The sequence below is a fragment of the Bombina bombina genome, chromosome 5 (genome assembly GCF_027579735.1).
Source record: "Bombina bombina isolate aBomBom1 chromosome 5, aBomBom1.pri, whole genome shotgun sequence".
Taxonomy (NCBI): Eukaryota; Metazoa; Chordata; class Amphibia; order Anura; family Bombinatoridae; genus Bombina; species Bombina bombina.
The window spans coordinates 1,143,843,086-1,143,856,967 of NC_069503.1; the positions used below are offsets into that span (position 1 = coordinate 1,143,843,086).

Below are 13,882 nucleotides of genomic sequence, written 5' to 3' on the forward strand. Positions count from 1 at the left end.
TACAGAATATAAATATATATATATATATATATATAAAATAAAATTTAAAAAAATCATCATTTGTTACTGGCAGATTGGCTGCCTGTAACAAACATGGCAGGTGGACAGTGGGTTGGTAAGAGAGCTGTTATGTTGGGATCAATGAGGGGTAAGAGGGATCCCTACACTACAATTTTTCTCGGTACCCAAGATGGTGGTGACCAGTGAGGGAGGTAGGGAAGACAGCTCTTTGGGAGGGATCAGGTAGGGATCAAGGGGTGTCATATAGGAGGGTAATCCTTACATTACAGCAAAAATGAATCTTACAAGCTGATTAACCCCTTCACTGTCAGTAGTTTCAGAAGTGTGTTGCTAAACACACTTTTCCCAGAGAAACGTTTACAACCATTTGTCTTATGACTGCAGTAGTTGTGTGAAATTCACTTCAGTGAGAAACCTAAAGCTTGTAAAAAAGTTAATGATTTTTTTTGTTTATACAATTACATTTGGCGGCGAAACAGTGGCATGAAATATACCAAAATTGGCCTAGAGCAGTACCTTGGGTTGTCTATTTTAATATATATATATATAGTTGTCATATGTAAATAAAAAAAACATAATTCTCAGGTATTATGGGCAAAATTTTCTCTGAAATTACCAATATGTTACACATATTGACAAATGGGAGCCTCATTCTGATGCCGTCAGAGACACTGCTGTACAGGTTAGTGGTGCCCATTACTAGCTGTGTGCCAAGCTACTGCTGTACAGGTTAGTGGTGCCCATTACTAGCTGTGTGCCAAGCTCCTGCTGTACAGGTAAGTGGTGCCCATCACCAGCTGTGTGCCAAGCTCCTGCTGTACAGGTTAGTGGTGCCCATTACTAGCTGTGTGCCAAGCTCCTGCTGTACAGGTTAGTGGTGCCCATTACCAGCTGTGTGCCAAGCTCCTGCTGTACAGGTTAGTGGTGCCCATTACTAGCTGTGTGCCAAGCTCCTGCTGTACAGGTTAGTGGTGCCCATCACCAGCTGTGTGCCAAGCTCCTGCTGTACAGGTTAGTGGTGCCCATTACTAGCTGTGTGCCAAGCTCCTGCTGTACAGGTTAGTGGTGCCCATTACTAGCTGTGTGCCAAGCTCCTGCTGTACAGGATAGTGGTGCCCATCACCAGCTGTGTGCCAAGCTCCTTCTGTACAGGTTAGTGGTGCCCATCCCTGCTGAGTGGCAAGCTCCTGCTGTACAGGTTAGTGGTGCCCATCCCAGCTGAGTGGCAAGCTCCTGCTGTACAGGTTAGTGGTGCCCATCCCAGCTGAGTGGCAAGCTCCTGCTGTACAGGTTAGTGGTGCCCATTACTAGCTGTGTGCCAAGCTGCTGCTGTACAGGTTAGTGGTGCCCATTATCAGCTGTGTGCCAAGCTGATGCTGTACAGGTTAGTGGTGCCCATTACTAGCTGTGTGCCAAGCTCTTGCTGTACAGGTTAGTGGTGCCCATCACCAGCTGTGTGCCAAGCTCCTGCTGTACAGGTTAGTGGTGCCCATTACTAGCTGTGTGCCAAGCTCCTGCTGTACAGGTTAGTGGTGCCCATTACCAGCTGTGTGCCAAGCTCCTGCTGTACAGGTTAATGGTGCCCATCACCAGCTGTGTGCCAAGCTCCTGCTGTACAGGTTAGTGGTGCCCATTACTAGCTGTGTGCCGAGCTCCTGCTGTACAGGTTAGTGGTGCCCATCACCAGCTGTGTGCCAAGCTCCTGCTGTACAGGTTAGTGGTGCCCATCACCAGCTGTGTGCCAAGCTCCTGCTGTACAGGTTAGTGGTGCCCATTACTAGCTGTGTGCCAAGCTCCTGCTGTACAGGTTAGTGGTGCCCATTACTAGCTGTGTGCCAAGCTACTGCTGTACAGGTTAGTTGTGCCCATTACTAGCTGTGTGCCAAGCTCCTGCTGTACAGGTTAGTGGTGCCCATCACCAGCTGTGTGCCAAGCTTCTGCTGTACAGGTTAGTGGTGCCCATTACTAGCTGTGTGCCAAGCTCCTGCTGTACAGGTTAGTGGTGCCCATTATTAGCTGTGTGCCAAGCTCCTGCTGTACAGGTTAGTGGTGCCCATCACCAGCTGTGTGCCAAGCTCCTGCTGTACAGGTTAGTGGTGCCCATTACTAGCTGTGTGCCAAGCTCCTGCTGTACAGGTTAGTGGTGCCCATCACCAGCTGTGTGCTAAGCTCCTGCTTTACAGGTTAGTGGTGCCCATCCCAGCTGAGTGGCAAGCTCCTGCTGTACAGGTTAGTGGTGCCAATTACTAGCTGTGTGCCAAGCTGCTGCTGTGCAGGTTAGTGGTGCCCATCACCAGCTGTGTGCCAAGCTCCTGCTGTACAGGTTAGTGGTGTTCATCCCAGCTGAGTGGCAAGCTCCTGCTGTACAGGTTAGTGGTGCCCATTACTAGCTGTGTGCCAAGCTCCTGCTGTACAGGTTAGTGGTGCCCATTACTAGCTGTGTGCCAAGCTCCTGCTGTACAGGTTAGTGGTGCCCATCACCAGCTGTGTGCCAAGCTCCTGCTGTACAGGTTAGTGGTGCCCATCCCAGCTGAGTGGCAAGCTCCTGCTGTACAGGTTAGTGGTGCACATCCCAGCTGAGTGGCAAGCTCCTGCTGTACAGGTTAGTGGTGCCCATTACTAGCTGTGTGCCAAGCTGCTGCTGTACAGGTTAGTGGTGCCCATCACCAGCTGTTTGCCAAGCTCCTGCTGTACAGGTTAGTGGTGTTCATCCTAGCTGAGTGGCAAGCTCCTGCTGTACAGGTTAGTGGTGCCCATTACTAGCTGTGTGCCAAGCTCCTGCTGTACAGGTTAGTGGTGCCCATCACCAGCTGTGTGCCAAGCTCCTATTGTACAGGTTAGTGGTGCCCATCCCAGCTGAGTGGCAAGCTCCTGCTGTACAGGTTAGTGGTGCCCATCCCAGCTGAGTGGCAAGCTCCTGCTGTACAGGTTAGTGGTGCCCATCCCAGCTGAGTGGCAAGCTCCTGCTGTACAGGTTAGTGGTGCCCATCCCAGCTCAGTGGCAAGCTCCTGCTGTACAGGTTAGTGGTGCCAATTACTAGCTGTGTGCCAAGCTGCTGCTGTGCAGGTTAGTGGTGCCCATCACCAGCTGTGTGCCAAGCTCCTGCTGTACAGGTTAGTGGTGTTCATCCCAGCTGAGTGGCAAGCTCCTGCTGTACAGGTTAGTGGTGCCCATTACTAGCTGTGTGCCAAGCTCCTGCTGTACAGGTTAGTGGTGCCCATTACTAGCTGTGTGCCAAGCTCCTGCTGTACAGGTTAGTGGTGCCCATCACCAGCTGTGTGCCAAGCTCCTGCTGTACAGGTTAGTGGTGCCCATCCCAGCTGAGTGGCAAGCTCCTGCTGTACAGGTTAGTGGTGCACATCCCAGCTGAGTGGCAAGCTCCTGCTGTACAGGTTAGTGGTGCCCATTACTAGCTGTGTGCCAAGCTGCTGCTGTACAGGTTAGTGGTGCCCATCACCAGCTGTTTGCCAAGCTCCTGCTGTACAGGTTAGTGGTGTTCATCCTAGCTGAGTGGCAAGCTCCTGCTGTACAGGTTAGTGGTGCCCATTACTAGCTGTGTGCCAAGCTCCTGCTGTACAGGTTAGTGGTGCCCATCACCAGCTGTGTGCCAAGCTCCTATTGTACAGGTTAGTGGTGCCCATCCCAGCTGAGTGGCAAGCTCCTGCTGTACAGGTTAGTGGTGCCCATCCCAGCTGAGTGGCAAGCTCCTGCTGTACAGGTTAGTGGTGCCCATCCCAGCTGAGTGGCAAGCTCCTGCTGTACAGGTTAGTGGTGCCCATCCCAGCTCAGTGGCAAGCTCCTGCTGTACAGGTTAGTGGTGCCCATTACTAGCTGTGTGCCAAGCTCCTGCTGTACAGGTTAGTGGTGCCCATCACCAGCTGTGTGCCAAGCTCCTGCTGTACAGGTTAGTGGTGCCCATCCCAGCTGGGTGGCAAGCTCCTGCTGTACAGGTTAGTGGTGCCCATCCCAGCTGAGTGGCAAGCTATTGCTGTACAGGTTAGTGGTGCCCATTACTAGCTGTGTGCCAAGCTGCTGCTGTACAGGTTAGTGGTGCCCATCCCAGCTGAATGGCAAGCTCCTGCTGTACAGGTTAGTGGTGCCCATCCCAGCTGAGTGGCAAGCTCCTGCTGTACAGGTTAGTGGTGCCCATCCCAGCTGAGTGGCAAGCTCCTGCTGTACAGGTTAGTGGTGCCCATTACTAGCTGTGTGCCAAGCTCCTGCTGTACAGGTTAGTGGTGCCCATCCCAGCTGAGTGGCAAGCTCCTGCTGTACAGGTTAGTGGTGCCCATCCCAGCTGAGTGGCAAGCTCCTGCTGTACAGGTTAGTGGTGCCCATTACTAGCTGTGTGCCAAGCTCCTGCTGTACAGGTTAGTGGTGCCCATCCCAGCTGAGTGGCAAGCTCCTGCTGTACAGGTTAGTGGTGCCCATCCCAGCTGGGTGGCAAGCTCCTGCTGTACAGTGGTGCCCATCCCAGCTGTGTGCCAAGCTCCTGCTGTACAGGTTAGTGGTGCCCATCCCAGCTGAGTGGCAAGCTCCTGCTGTACAGGTTAGTGGTGCCCATCCCAGCTGGGTGGCAAGCTCCTGCTGTACAGGTTAGTGGTGCCCATCCCAGCTGAGTGGCAAGCTCCTGCTGTACAAGTTAGTGGTGCCCATCCCAGCTGGGTGGCAAGCTCCTGCTGTACAGGTTAGTGGTGCCCATCCCAGCTGAGTGGCAAGCTCCTGCTGTACAGGTTAGTGGTGCCCATTACTAGCTGTGTGCCAAGCTCCTGCTGTACAGGTTAGTGGTGCCCATCACCAGCTGTGTGCCAAGCTCCTGCTGTACAGGTTAGTGGTGCCCATCCCAGCTGAGTGGCAAGCTCCTGCTGTACAGGTTAGTGGTGCCCATCCCAGCTGGGTGGCAAGCTCCTGCTGTACAGGTTAGTGGTGCCCATCCCAGCTGAGTGGCAAGCTCCTGCTGTACAGGTTAGTGGTGCCCATCCCAGCTGAGTGGCAAGCTCCTGCTGCACATGCTCATACTGAAGACATTAGAAGCAGATTTTTAGCATTAGCCTACTGCCTGCGGATGTTACACGGAGCTGGTGTTGCCCTTTGGCCGGTAAATGCACTGTATGTACAGTTGTACACTTAGCTGTGCCCTATGCCATTGCCGCCAGCAAGGTGACACGTGAGTACCAACCTGCATGATTTTAATATTGCTCTTGTGTTTGTAACTAACCGCCTCTAGATGTCGCTCTCTACCGTATCTCCTGTATGCAGCATTTGCTCTCTCCCCTTCTCCTCTCTATGACAATGCGGACGCTCTGATACCTGTAGTCTCTGTGATCCGGAAGTGTCTGTCTGCCTGTGTGCAGTGACAGGAGGAGGAGGTGAGCTTTGTGTGTGTGTTACAGTGTGTGCTTGTGTCACACTATGTGTGTGTTACAGTGCGTGCTTGTGTCACACTATGTGAGTGTTACAGTGTGTGCTTGTGTCACACTGTGTGAGTGTTACAGTGTGTGCTTGTGTCACACTGTGTGAGTGTTACAGTGTGTGCTTGTGTCACACTATGTGAGTGTTACAGTGTGTGCTTGTGTCACACTATGTGAGTGTTACAGTGTGTGCTTGTGTCACACTATGTGAGTGTTACAGTGTGTGCTTGTGTCACACTATGTGAGTGTTACAGTGTGTGCTTGTGTCACACTGTGTGAGTGTTACAGTGTGTGCTTGTGTCACACTATGTGAGTGTTACAGTGTGTGCGTGTTACAGTGTGTGCTTGTGTCACACTATGGGAGTGTTACAGTGTGTGCGTGTTACAGTGTGTGCTTGTGTCACACTATGGGAGTGTTACAGTGTGTGCGTGTTACAGTGTGTGCTTGTGTCACACTATGTGAGTGTTACAGTGTGTGCTTGTGTCACACTATGTGAGTGTTACAGTGTGTGCTTGTGTCACACTATGTGAGTGTTACAGTGTGTGCTTGTGTCACACTGTGTGAGTGTTACAGTGTGTGCTTGTGTCACACTATGTGAGTGTTACAGTGTGTGCGTGTTACAGTGTGTGCTTGTGTCACACTATGGGAGTGTTACAGTGTGTGCGTGTTACAGTGTGTGCTTGTGTCACACTATGGGAGTGTTACAGTGTGTGCGTGTTACAGTGTGTGCTTGTGTCACACTATGGGAGTGTTACAGTGTGTGCGTGTTACAGTGTGTGCTTGTGTCACACTATGGGAGTGTTACAGTGTGTGCGTGTTACAGTGTGTGCTTGTGTCACACTATGTGAGTGTTACAGTGTGTGCTTGTGTCACACTATGGGAGTGTTACAGTGTGTGCTTGTGTCCTACTATGTGAGTGTTACAGTGTGTGCTTGTGTCACACTATGGGAGTGTTACAGTGTGTGCTTGTGTCACACTATGTGAGTGTTACAGTGTGTGCTTGTGTCACACTATGGGAGTGTTACAGTGTGTGCTTGTGTCACACTATGGGAGTGTTACAGTGTGTGCTTGTGTCACACTATGTGAGTGTTACAGTGTGTGCTTGTGTCACACTATGGGAGTGTTACAGTGTGTGCTTGTGTCACACTATGTGAGTGTTACAGTGTGTGCTTGTGTCACACTATGTGAGTGTTACAGTGTGTGCTTGTGTCACACTATGTGAGTGTTACAGTGTGTGCTTGTGTCACACTATGTGAGTGTTACAGTGTGTGCTTGTGTCACACTATGTGAGTGTTACAGTGCGTGCTTGTGTCACACTGTGTGAGTTACAGTGTGTGCTTGTGTCCTATTATGTGAGTGTGTTACAGTGTGTGCTTGTGTCACACTATGTGAGTGTTACAGTGTGTGCTTGTGTCACACTATGTGAGTGTTACAGTGTGTGCTTGTGTCACACTATGGGAGTGTTACAGTGTGTGCTTGTGTCACACTATGGGAGTGTTACAGTGTGTGCTTGTGTCACACTATGGGAGTGTTACAGTGTGTGCTTGTGTCACACTATGGGAGTGTTACAGTGTGTGCTTGTGTCACACTATGGGAGTGTTACAGTGTGTGCTTGTGTCACACTATGTGAGTGTTACAGTGTGTGCTTGTGTCACACTATGTGAGTGTTACAGTGCGTGCTTGTGTCACACTGTGTGAGTTACAGTGTGTGCTTGTGTCCTATTATGTGAGTGTGTTACATTGTGTGCTTGTGTCACACTATGTGAGTGTTACAGTGTGTGCTTGTGTCACACTATGTGAGTGTTACAGTGTGTGCTTGTGTCACACTATGTGAGTGTTACAGTGTGTGCTTGTGTCACACTATGGGAGTGTTACAGTGTGTGCTTGTGTCACACTATGGGAGTGTTACAGTGTGTGCTTGTGTCACACTATGGGAGTGTTACAGTGTGTGCTTGTGTCACACTATGGGAGTGTTACAGTGTGTGCTTGTGTCACACTATGGGAGTGTTACAGTGTGTGCTTGTGTCACACTATGGGAGTGTTACAGTGTGTGCTTGTGTCACACTATGGGAGTGTTACAGTGTGTGCTTGTGTCACACTATGGGAGTGTTACAGTGTGTGCTTGTGTCACACTATGGGAGTGTTACAGTGTGTGCTTGTGTCACACTATGGGAGTGTTACAGTGTGTGCTTGTGTCACACTATGGGAGTGTTACAGTGTGTGCTTGTGTCACACTATGGGAGTGTTACAGTGTGTGCTTGTGTCACACTATGGGAGTGTTACAGTGTGTGCTTGTGTCACACTATGGGAGTGTTACAGTGTGTGCTTGTGTCACACTATGGGAGTGTTACAGTGTGTGCTTGTGTCACACTATGGGAGTGTTACAGTGTGTGCTTGTGTCACACTATGGGAGTGTTACAGTGTGTGCTTGTGTCACACTATGGGAGTGTTACAGTGTGTGCTTGTGTCACACTATGGGAGTGTTACAGTGTGTGCTTGTGTCACACTATGGGAGTGTTACAGTGTGTGCTTGTGTCACACTATGGGAGTGTTACAGTGTGTGCTTGTGTCACACTATGGGAGTGTTACAGTGTGTGCTTGTGTCACACTATGGGAGTGTTACAGTGTGTGCTTGTGTCCTACTATGTGAGTGTGTGTTACAGTGTGTGCTTGTGTCCTACTATGTGAGTGTTACAGTGTGTGCTTGTGTCACACTATGTGAGTGTTAGTGTGTGCTTGTGTCACACTATGTGAGTGTTACAGTGTGTGCTTGTGTCACACTAGGTCAGTGTGTGTTACAGTGTGTGCTTGTGTCACACTATGTGAGTGTGTTACAGTGTGTGCTTGTGTCACACTATGTGTGTGTTACAGTGCGTGCTTGTGTCACACTATGTGAGTGTTACAGTGCGTGCTTGTGTCACACTATGTGAGTGTTACAGTGTGTGCTTGTGTCACACTATGTGTGTGTTACAGTGTGTGCTTGTGTCACACTATGTGAGTATGTGTTTGTGTCACACTATGTGAGTGTTACAGTGTGTGCTTGTGTCACACTATGTGAGTGTTACAGTGTGTTTGTGTCACACTATGTGAGTGTTACAGTGTGTTTGTGTCACACTATGTGAGTGTTACAGTGTGTGCTTGTGTCACACTATGTGTGTGTTACAGTGTGTGCTTGTGTCACACTATGTGAGTATGTGTTTGTGTCACACTATGTGAGTGTGTGCTACAGTGTGTGCTTGTGTCACACTATGTGAGTGTGTGTTACAGTGTGTGCTTGTGTCACACTATGTGAGTGTTACAGTGTGTGCTTGTGTCACACTATGTGAGTGTTACAGTGTGTGCTTGTGTCACACTATGTGTGTGTTACAGTGCGTGCTTGTGTCACACTATGTGAGTGTTACAGTGCGTGTTTGTGTCACACTATGTGAGTGTTACAGTGCGTGCTTGTGTCACACTATGTGTGTGTTACAGTGCGTGCTTGTGTCACACTATGTGTGTGTTACAGTGCGTGCTTGTGTCACACTATGTGTGTGTTACAGTGCGTGCTTGTGTCACACTATGTGAGTGTTACAGTGTGTGCTTGTGTCACACTATGTGAGTGTTACAGTGCTTGCTTGTGTCACACTATATGAGTGTTACAGTGCTTGCTTGTGTCACACTATGTGTGTGTTACAGTGCTTGCTTGTGTCACACTATGTGTGTGTGTGTTACAGTGCGTGCTTGTGTCACACTATGTGTGTGTGTTACAGTGCGTGCTTGTGTCACACTATGTGTGTGTGTTACAGTGCGTGCTTGTGTCACACTATGTGTGTGTGTTACAGTGCGTGCTTGTGTCACACTATGTGTGTGTGTGTTACAGTGCGTGCTTGTGTCACACTATGTGTGTGTGTGTTACAGTGCGTGCTTGTGTCACACTATGTGTGTGTGTGTTACAGTGCGTGCTTGTGTCACACTATGTGTGTGTGTGTTACAGTGCGTGCTTGTGTCACACTATGTGTGTGTGTTACAGTGCGTGCTTGTGTCACACTATGTGTGTGTGTTACAGTGCGTGCTTGTGTCACACTATGTGTGTGTGTTACAGTGCGTGCTTGTCACACTATGTGTGTGTGTTACAGTGTGTGCTTGTGTCACACTATGCGTGTGTTACAGTGCGTGCTTGTGTCACACTATGCGTGTGTTACAGTGCGTGCTTGTGTCACACTATGCGTGTGTTACAGTGCGTGCTTGTGTCACACTATGCGTGTGTTACAGTGCGTGCTTGTGTCACACTATGCGTGTGTTACAGTGCGTGCTTGTGTCACACTATGCGTGTGTTACAGTGCGTGCTTGTGTCACACTATGCGTGTGTTACAGTGCGTGCTTGTGTCACACTATGCGTGTGTTACAGTGCGTGCTTGTGTCACACTATGCGTGTGTTACAGTGCGTGCTTGTGTCACACTATGCGTGTGTTACAGTGCGTGCTTGTGTCATACTATGCGTGTGTTACAGTGCGTGCTTGTGTCACACTATGCGTGTGTTACAGTGCGTGCTTGTGTCACACTATCTGAGTGTGTTACAGTGCGTGCTTGGGTCACACTATCTGAGTGTGTTACAGTGCGTGCTTGGGTCACACTATCTGAGTGTGTTACAGTGCGTGCTTGGGTCACACTATCTGAGTGTGTTACAGTGCGTGCTTGGGTCACACTATCTGAGTGTGTTACAGTGCGTGCTTGGGTCACACTATCTGAGTGTGTTACAGTGCGTGCTTGGGTCACACTATCTGAGTGTGTTACAGTGCGTGCTTGGGTCACACTATCTGAGTGTGTTACAGTGCGTGCTTGGGTCACACTATCTGAGTGTGTTACAGTGCGTGCTTGGGTCACACTATCTGAGTGTGTTACAGTGCGTGCTTGGGTCACACTATCTGAGTGTGTTACAGTGCGTGCTTGGGTCACACTATCTGAGTGTGTTACAGTGCGTGCTTGGGTCACACTATCTGAGTGTGTTACAGTGCGTGCTTGGGTCACACTATCTGAGTGTGTTACAGTGCGTGCTTGGGTCACACTATCTGAGTGTGTTACAGTGCGTGCTTGGGTCACACTATCTGAGTGTGTTACAGTGCGTGCTTGGGTCACACTATCTGAGTGTGTTACAGTGCGTGCTTGGGTCACACTATCTGAGTGTGTTACAGTGCGTGCTTGGGTCACACTATCTGAGTGTGTTACAGTGCGTGCTTGGGTCACACTATCTGAGTGTGTTACAGTGTGTGCTTGGGTCACACTATCTGAGTGTGTTACAGTGTGTGCTTGGGTCACACTATCTGAGTGTGTTACAGTGTGTGCTTGGGTCACACTATCTGAGTGTGTTACAGTGTGTGCTTGGGTCACACTATCTGAGTGTGTGTTACACTGTGTATGTGCGTGCCCCTGTGCGTGTCTGGGTCGCGATGTGCTTGCCCCTGTGCGTGTCTGGGTCGCGATGTGCTTGCCCCTGTGCGTGTCTGGGTCGCGATGTGCTTGCCCCTGTGCGTGTCTGGGTCGCGATGTGCTTGCCCCTGTGCGTGTCTGGGTCGCGATGTGCTTGCCCCTGTGCGTGTCTGGGTCGCGATGTGCTTGCCCCTGTGCGTGTCTGGGTCGCGATGTGCTTGCCCCTGTGCGTGTCTGGGTCGCGATGTGCTTGTGCGTGTCTGGGTCACGATGTGCATGCCCCTGTGTGCGTGATGCTTGCGTGTCTGGGTGAAGTTTTTCATGCGTGTGTCACTGGGTGTGTGTATGTATAACTTTGGTTGATTGAGTTTGCTTGTGCATACGGTGTGTTTATGTGTTACTGAGTGTCCGTATCCGTAACTTTTATGAATGCGTTTGTTTGGGCATAGTGTGTGATTGTGTAACAGTGTGTGTATATGTGTCATTAAGTGTCCGTATGTGTGAGTTTAATGAGTGAGTTTGCTTGTGCATATTGTGTGAGTCCAGGTCCTCACTATACACTCTGCCACCTATAATACTATGTAAACCATAGAGCTTGCACAAATGTCATTGTCACTTAGCATATGCTAAACCTGTGCTATGCTCAGTAAACTGCTGTAATATACAGAGAGGAGTCAGTCATATATACAGGATACTGACCATAAGATGCATTCTGCACCCAGTACCCTCTAATGGGAAGGAAGGACACAGAAAACAGGGATATTAAGGAATAGCACAATGTACTGCAATGCAAAAGCTTTATGTTAGTTATTTATTTATGCGTTACTTCATTGTCAGCAAACCACAGGTTATACCCCCAGGGACCTCATGTGCAGTGCTTGTGTGTTACAGCCACAGTCTGTTTACTGACATTCGTTACTATTTATGTACCCTATAGTATCACATGCACAAAAGGACTCAAATAAATGTTCTCTCCTATTCTTATGCTTTATTGAGGGTATCACTGATTATATCCTCAGCTTCTTAGTCACTGCCACACAGATCATTCTAAAAGGCCTCTCCCTTCATTACCCTCCACATGGGATATTTAAAGACCCATCCCTTATTGCTGCCCCCCTCATCTGCCATATGTCTGCTGTAGTCATTGCTACACATTCTTCCCCCTATACAACCGCTTCTACCACAATCAGCACAGGACACAATCATTTCATTTACCCTTTCACATTCATTACCTTGCAAAGGGTTTCAAACACTCAAAAAAAAAAAAAAAGACCTTGTGCAGAGTTTAAAAGAAACAGTAACACAAATGTAAAAATAAATATGTATATATATCAGCAGTTTAGCAATTTGCCAAAGATCTGCATACAAAGTACATGTTTTAGAATCATTTACACAGCACTTTGTTAACAAAACCTGCATTGATTTGCTGACCAGGGACACTAGCTCAGTGTAATGATATAGATGGGTACAGGACATGGGTGTAGGGTGTTTGCAGGTGTATGGTTGTGTTCTGCAGATATCTATAAAATATAGTGGGATCAACCTCACTTGATTTGTTGTAGGGGTGATACTTTGTGTAGATATTCTGTAATAAGTTACCCACATGGTCAGTTGTCTGTAAGAGCCAATCAGGGAGTCTCCTTTGTTTATTTAAGAATATTTTATATTTAGAAGCATTATGGTGATAACATAGAAAACTTAAAATGTATTGGGCTTCAAATAAAAATAATGTTGAATACAAATTAAAAGTTTGAAAAACCAAGTGTTGTCTTAGAAAGAGACTGGAAAAAGTCTGCCAGCAAAAAAACATAATTTATGTAATAACTTACCTGATAAATTCATTTCTTTCATATTGGCAAGAGTCCATGAGCTTGTGACGTATGGGATGTACATTCCTACCAGGAGGGGGCGGAGTTTCTCAAATGCCTATAAATACACCTCCCACCACACCCACAACTCGGTTTAACGAATAGCCAAGTAGTGAGGTGATAACAAAAAAGGAGTAAAAAAGCATACAAAAAGAGGAACTGGAAATATAATTGTGCTTTTATACAAAAAAACCATAACCACCATAGAAAGGGTAGGCCTCATGGACTCTTGCCAATATGTGAGAAATTAATTTATCAGGTAAGTTCTTACATAAATTATGTATTCTGTCATGTAACTGGCAAGAGTCCATGAGCTAGTGACGTATTGGATGGAAAATACCCAAGATGTGGAAGTCCACAGAAGAGTCACTAGAGAGGGAGGGATAAAATATAAACAGCTATGGCTCGCCAGAAACACGGGCCCTCAAGCTCCATCCAGAGCTTGATAAATGGGCCCCCATAAGTCTTCTGAAAACCTAATAACCTCGATATAGAATTATAAAGCTCTTGCCACAACCAAAGGTTGTAAAGAACTCTCAAAGAATTCTTTAGGATTAGGACACAAAGAAGGAACAACAATTTCTCTACTAATGTTCAAATTCACAAAAAGCCCACAAAACAACTTATCTAGATGAATAAAATCAGAAGAGACACGAGAGAGCTGATAAATCAGAAACTCTTCTAGCAGAAGAGATAGTCAAAAGAAACAACACTCTCCAAGTAAATAAACCTTTATAAAATAAACTCACGTCATAAGAAACACAAAAAAAAATTTGCGGCAAGAATGACGCAATAAAAAAACAGCATTTTGCTCCCTCGTAAGCCTAGATTAGCCCGTGAAAAAATGAAAGTCAAATTAGAAAAAGACAACCCAGGGTAAGAAAAAAGTTAAATAAACTTCCTAACCATTATTCCTATACTGAAACTGTTTAGACTGCAAAGGGAAATACACATAGACCTGACTCATGGCAAATATAAGTAAAATACATATATTTAAAACTTTATATTAATACATAAAGCACTAAACCATAGCTGAGACTGTCCCTTTAAATAATGATACTTACTTCCCAAAAGACACCCATCCACATATAGCAGATAGTTTTCAGTACTGGTTTGGCTATCAGCAGAGGTAACGGTATATAAGAGTATATCGTCAATCTGAAAAGGGAGGTAGGAG

The 13,882-nt window shown here is 47.6% G+C and overlaps 1 protein-coding gene across 1 annotated transcript in view; it reads left to right on the top strand.

Annotated features, from left to right (window-relative positions):
• The first annotated feature begins 5,344 nt into the window (after nt 1–5,344).
• Nucleotides 5,345–13,882, top strand: part of GPAA1 (glycosylphosphatidylinositol anchor attachment 1) — a 68,773-nt gene continuing 60,235 nt past the window's right edge. Inside the window, exon 1 of the mRNA XM_053715973.1 lies at nt 5,345–5,388. The gene's annotated coding sequence lies outside the window, so the exon portion shown is untranslated. The remainder of the gene's footprint in view (nt 5,389–13,882) is intronic.